Genomic DNA, 6,523 nt, shown 5'->3' with positions numbered 1-6,523 from the left:
TCAATTACTTTATATTGAACAATATACTATAGAGTATTTTGGTTCTGTTAAATATATATATATAGATTGAGCATTGCACAGGACCTTTTTGGAATATGCCTCATCGGAATTCATTTTCATTAAATCAAAATTGATGAGCCATCAAGAAGAAAAAAATCTAAATTTCATTAAATCATTCTAAAATAAAATTATCTTACACGCTTCAACTTACTTAATAATATAATACTATTATTTTTAATCTATTGAAAAAGACAAATTGATACAAAATTGAGACAAAAAAAATTGGAAAATAATTAAATATATTTATTTGAAACAAAACTTAACATAATAAAAAAACACATTGATTTATTTATGCAAAAATAAATATTACATGTCTACCTCTAGAGGTCACATTTACTTATTGCGTTTTAATATTTGAATATTAATTATTATATCAAAATGTAAGTACAAATCAAAGAAAATGACAAAATTACTTCGTTTAGTATCATATATACTAATAATAATAACATTTGTACAAAAATTATACAAATATAAAAATATTTTTAATGTTAAGTACAATGACGCAAAAGTAATATAATCCTGACGAATCAGGAGAATAAAATAATAATTTTTTTTTTTTAAAAAAAAATGAAATAGGGAAAGGCACTCTGCCGCTGCCCTCTTTGGAAATGGTCGTCGCCTGCCGGTGGGAGGTTCACCATGGTTGGTGGTAACCACCATCAGTCGCCATGGCTAGTTGCTGGCAGTCCTGAAAATTTAAATAATAATAATAATAATTATAATAATAAGGAGAACAGGACTCCAGTGAGGGCAATTTGTCGTAGTCAGTGACGAAATTAGATTTAAAATTCTAAGGCAAAAAAAATTGTATTTGAAAAAAATTTAAAAAACTTATTCATCAGTTCACTTCTAATGTCATTTTAACAGCTTTGATACCCTTTGACAATATAGGGGAGTGATAAGAAAAAAAAACATGTATTTTTTCAATATTTTGATTTGAGATAGGGAGAATTTGAATATAAAAAAATAATTTTTAATATTGAATATTAATTTTTACGAGAGAATATATAATTTATATTATATACTTTAAAAATTATACCAGTAAAAATATTAGTTAGATGAACAAAACCAGTATTTTTTATTTAATATATATATATATTTATAATTAAAAATATTATAGATTATTAAATTAACCTATTAACTTTAATAATTTAATATTTTATATTAAAATTTATGTTTTTGGAGGGCTTGGGGTCAATGCCCCTCTAAGCCTCTTATTAGTTTCGTCCATGGTTGCAGCCCTCCCCTGAATTCGCCGTCGCCGGCTGGTGGGATGTCTATTGTGGCCGGCTCAAAATAATACTACATCGGTCATCAAAATCTGTGCTCACTTCCTTTGTAAAATATAAAGAGAATGAGCACAGATTTTGATGACGTAGAAAATACTGATAATAATAGAAAAAGAATGTAAATTTCAAGCACCTCCAATGTCGCCTCGCCCTCTGCCATGGAATCGCCTCCACAAGAGCAACTGGGGTTGAGATTGAGAATGTGTGATATTGAGAACGCGAGTCCTAATTTTCAATTGTCAATTAGGGACCCAAATATTATCGTCCTTAATTCCATCTCTAATGAGAGATAGAATTGTATTTATTTTATATTTTTAATATAGACGGATTTTATTCCGTAGCTAAGTTTCATTGATAATAATTTTTTTTTATTTCGTCTTTATTTTCATAGTTAATAGAGACTAAAAAAATTTTCGCCTCTAATTTCTATTAAATATATATATATATATATATTTAGTGGTAAAGCACAATTCATTTCATTTGAGCTCTAAATGATAAGAATTAAGAAACATCCTTTTTTTTTTTTTGTTTTTCTGTGCCTTACTATTCATTCATTCTTGTTTTATTAATTAAAAGGAAAATTACTATTTTTTGTTGTCGTATAATATCTGTTAAAACACTAATGTTTAATCCTTTTTAAGATACATAATCCTAAAAAAACTAAAAAAAATACTCCATTAAAAATATAATATATAATACTTCATCCGTCCCAAACAAAGTACAACATTTATTTTTAGCACGGATTTTTAAGTGGGTAGTATTAAGTTTCTATTTTAGAAATATTGCATTATATTTGAAACTTACCAAAAAGGAAATGTTGCTGTGGGGCACGAAGGGAGTATCATTTTTATTACCAATTGGGTCATATCAACATCCAATTAGTACATATTATACAGAAAATTGTAAATATTGACAACATATATTAATACAATATATACTAAATAATTTAAACACCAAATTACATAATTCTATATAACACGATTTTAGCGTAATAAATATATTATACAATATAGCACAATATATAACTCACACAATATAGATTAATACAATAAATAACATATATTTTGATAGTACATTATATAATTAGGTGTAACACAATAATATATTGTGATTTTAATACAATAATCATATTATACAGCGTAGCATAATTTATAATCCACATAAATACATGTTTCTGCATGTGTAATATAACAAATGCTATTTGTCTTACAATAAAATGTTAATTATTTGAAGTTAGTGTGCTGATGCAAAAGATTACGTTACGTAGGGACTGTTGTGAGTTTATATATATCGGATTGATGAGTTTTTCGAACAAATATCCGAAAACATTTATACGAACTATCAGCAAAATCGAATTAAATTGAAATAACTCCAATTAAACTAAACTTATAGTAACATTGTTGTAAATTTATATATGAATTGATGGACTCTATCGAATCGAACCTCGTAAACAAATATACAATTTAATTAGAAAAAGTAAATTCGAATAAAATTCAATTAATAAAACCGAATCAAATTTAAAATTATGTACAATATATGAAAGGGTAAAAACAATTTTATTGGAATAGAGACCATATATAAATCAAACTAACAGGGAATCAAGAACCAATACAATCATTGTCTCGTAACGGATAAGTTAGTGGTATGGGATGAAGAAGGTCTGGTCATCGGAAAATCCCCCTCTCGGGCTGCCATTACTTTTTTCTCGTATTTTTAATATTGGTTTCCACTGAACTAACTCTGTTGGAACTACTCTCTCTGGAATTAGAACAATAACCAAACAGAGCCTTATATGGGAATTGCAATTAAAGCAAATCAAATCAATTTCACTCGATGAACGACTCCAATTGCCCTATCCACCAAATGCTCTAAATTCGACCAATGATGTCTTCACCGGCGGCCGCTCCTTTTCTCGCATTCGTTTCGGCTCCGGTGACTTCGATCAACGCCGACAGAAGACCATGGACGACGGAAAGAGAGTATAAGATATATATATATATATATATGTATATGCCTATAACCATAAAAGTTAGCAAAAACAATCAGATTTTTATAGTGTAACACAAAAAATTGAAGGGCTTGTTTACCAGTCATTCCCTGTACGTAACATAAACTCATACAGCAAGAAAGAACAAAAAGAATAAAAATAGTCGGGATTGAAGAAATTTTTGAACTTTGCAGGCATAACCGCCACCGATGGATCTTCCTGAGGATATGTTTCTTCAAGTTCTCCTCACAGAGAAGTCTGGTAAGAATGGGTTGGCATTCGGAACCATCGTCGTCCAGAAGGAACTCCCACTCCCATGGCCATGGTTACACATAAACGGATCACCGTATCCTTGAGACAGACAAAAACTACAAGCTGAAAAAAAAAAAAAATTAAATTAAACAAACTAGCTAGTAGAGTACATTCTATTACGTTACATATATAGAAATACCTGGACCCTGATTGAAGGAAGTCCTGAAGCCAGCGACGTCCAACACTGCCGGAGATGATTGATGCTGGCAGACGGATGATGATGAGAAGGATGGCCGCACTGGTGTTCGGAGAGGCAGTAATGCTTGCTGATTGAAGCTGGATGGTAATGGCGGCCGTGGAAGGGAGGCTGATGATGATGGCAGCGGCGCCGGTGGAAGGGATGCTAATGATGATGGCGGCGCCTCAGGAAATGGTGGTCGGAAAGGCAGTGATGGTTCTTGGTTGAAGTTTGATGATAATTGCAGGGATGGCATTGCTAATGGTAGCAGACTATTATCTTTCTCTCCCAAGTAAATGCCGCTTTTCAGATTGCCAAACCCGTTATTTTCCACCCCCCATTCATATTGAGTTTCATCCAACATGCTCAAGTCCAAATTCTCAGCCCAATTTACATCCTGATCGAGTCCCAGTTGGGCGTCGAATGCAAGCTGAACTAGCTCTGGACACGTCTCGAGCGAATGATTTGGTGTTGGCTGGAATAGGAATCCATTCGGGTTAAGATTCACACCGGCATCGGGGCACGAGTTGATCGGCGGAGGAGCGTAAGCGGGTACAACCTCAACTCGCTCCCAACACAACTTCAAGGAACTATTCCGTATGGATCCATTTGGATTCGGATCAGGTCTGAGATCCACGCCCACATTGCCGACGGGGCCCATGTTGATCGGAGGAGGAGGAGGAGCGTAGCTATATAACGTAGTGTTGTACGGATAACTTTTAAATTCGGGAATCTCCAAAAAGATATCTTTCATCTCCGACTTGGTATTGGTGTTTGTAATTGTACCATGACCATCACTCTTCTGACCCTCATCCCGACATTTTATTACTTCCATCCCCGGCGGATAAATTGACTTTCCGTTTTTCCGCTGTCTTTTAACCCACGTGTGCCAAAAGTTCTTGATCTCATTGTCTGTTCGACCTTCCAGCTGCAAGAAAACACAATTAATGATCCATAAATAAAAATCAAGAAAACAAATCCAAAACGCATAAAAAGGAATTCTAATTGAGATTGCATACATGTTTGGCCATCTGAGACCACTTGTTTCCATTTTGGGCATGGAATCGAATGATAAACTCGATTTCATCTTTACTGAATTTGGATTTCTTTAAGTTCGATTTCAAGTGATTTTTCCACCTGAGACGACAACTCTTCCCATCTCGGGCCAGCCCCGTGTTTTTTCCGACGTCTTTCCAATTTTTCTCGCCATTCTCTTTGACATACCTACTTAAGATCTCGTCTTCTTCCGGACTCCATTGGCCTTTTCTTAATTTCACTGAAGTACTTGTAGCCTTCTTATCGATCGAAATTGAATCTTGTAACTTCTCACTACTAACCAGTTTCTCGTCGTTTTTGCTTGCCATACTGCTCTCCGAAAAACTCATAGACGTCGTCAACTATAGGAAACCGTCAGAAAGCACAAGAACCCTAATGCTATAAACTTATCATAAACAAAATAAAGTGATGAAAATCACAGAAACCCTATAATATCTGAAACAGAAACCCTAGTTTACGATAGATATATATATCTATATATGAATACATAAGTAATCTGAAGTCACCCACAAAAGAGAAATATATGCTCGATCACCTGTGGTTTAGACGATGACCGTTATAGGGTTTGTTCACTTTGTATTTTTTTTTACGACTCCGCTATCTATAAATATTATAAAAATTATAATATCTATATTTTTTCTATCATAAAAATAAAAAATAATATTCTAACATAAAATATTATTTTTTTTATATTGTTGATATGATTTCTCATATTATTAAAAAAAAGTAAAAATTTAACATAAGATATTATTTTTAATTTCGTCAATATGATTCCTCATATCTAGCATCTATCTATTCGAAAATATAAAATAAACAAGTTACAGATAACATGATATCCTACAAATATTATAATAAAAAAATATGATATATATCTACTCCCACAATATATATAAAATAATATTTAATTAAAATAAAAAATTATAAATTTTAAAATGTGATTAAAGTGTATAATTATATTTTTTTTAAAAAAAGACAAATGATGTGGAACACAACAAAAATATAGAAAGAATGACCAATTTAAGCGGGGGAAGGAGGGTGTATATTATATCCATTAAAAAATAACTATTCAATATTTCAGCGTATCTGATCTGCACAGAAAAATTTTATTAGTAGGTAGAAGTGTGTAAGATGATTTTACTATTTTTATCTTTTGTATTTTATCTAATACAATATTTGTAATTGATGTAAAAATTAATGATATTTTAGTATTGTTGTATATTATCTTATTATAATAGAAAATAAATATTTTTGAGTGGACATAGGAAATTGATAAAAGAGTACTTTTAAGTTAAAACACAGATATTTTTTATATTAACCGATTAACATGAAAAAACATATACATCAAAAAATACGAAAGTGTACACGCGGTTAATTTTATATATGGCGTACATGGTGAGAGAGACAATTCTGAATTCTTCAGACGTAGGTAGGTTACGTTCCAAAAACAAATTTCAATTTGAACAGCCTCCCGGATTGACTTAATAGGGTTTAGGATTTCGACATTCTCTATAACTCGTCGACTCTCAGATAAGATAAAAAGAAGTTGGTTTGACTATGTAATATTTTGTAAAAAAAAAAATAATGTATTTTTATTGAAAACTGTGTAAGTAAATAGTGTTTGATTTTGGTTTCAAATAAAAA

The sequence above is a fragment of the Andrographis paniculata genome, unplaced genomic scaffold, assembly GCF_009805555.1.
Source record: "Andrographis paniculata isolate CXL003 unplaced genomic scaffold, ASM980555v1 Contig14END, whole genome shotgun sequence".
Taxonomy (NCBI): domain Eukaryota; kingdom Viridiplantae; phylum Streptophyta; class Magnoliopsida; order Lamiales; family Acanthaceae; genus Andrographis; species Andrographis paniculata.
The sequence above is the reverse complement of the archived record's forward strand: the minus strand, read 5'-3'. Positions refer to the sequence as shown.